The sequence below is a fragment of the Dromaius novaehollandiae genome, chromosome 15 (assembly GCF_036370855.1).
Source record: "Dromaius novaehollandiae isolate bDroNov1 chromosome 15, bDroNov1.hap1, whole genome shotgun sequence".
NCBI classification, from domain to species: Eukaryota; Metazoa; Chordata; class Aves; order Casuariiformes; family Dromaiidae; genus Dromaius; species Dromaius novaehollandiae.
The window spans coordinates 4,262,896-4,263,479 of NC_088112.1; positions in this window are offsets into that span (position 1 = coordinate 4,262,896).

Genomic DNA, 584 nt, shown 5'->3' on the forward strand with positions numbered 1-584 from the left:
ACGGTTTGCGGCTCCCCCGCCGTAAGCGACCGCTTTCCCCCAGGTGCCCGGCGCCGCGGCGGGGAAGGGGCGACGCGGAGCCTCGGCCCGGGGGGGAGGCGAGCCCCGGGGCCGCCGGCAGCCCGCGTCCGCCCCCGCGGGGAAAAGCGCCCCGCGCCGCTCCGCGCCCCGCTCGCGGCGGGGAAGCCGGGCCGCACTGCTGCCGAAACGGGATCTCGGCGGCGCCCCCCCCCCGGAGCGCCGGACCGCCGGGCCCGGCGCGCTGCAGCGGCTCCTTCCCGCGGAGCAGCGCGCAGGTTGCTCGGCCGGCCCGTGCTGGCGGCCGCGGCGCCCAAACGCGAACGAAAAGCGGCGCAGCGGCGGCTCGGTCGCCCCGGCACCCGCTCCGCTCCGCGCCGAGGGGCTTCCTCGGCGGCGCCTCCCGCCCCGCTGCTCGCTCGGCCGCCCCGCACCGCCCCGGCCCCGCCGCCCGCAGCCCCGCGGCCGCGCTCCTCACCTCCGCCGCCCGCCGACGGGCCGGGCCGGGCCCCGCCGCCTCCCGCGCCGCTCCGGGCTCCGGCGCCTCGCACGCAACCGAGGAGACG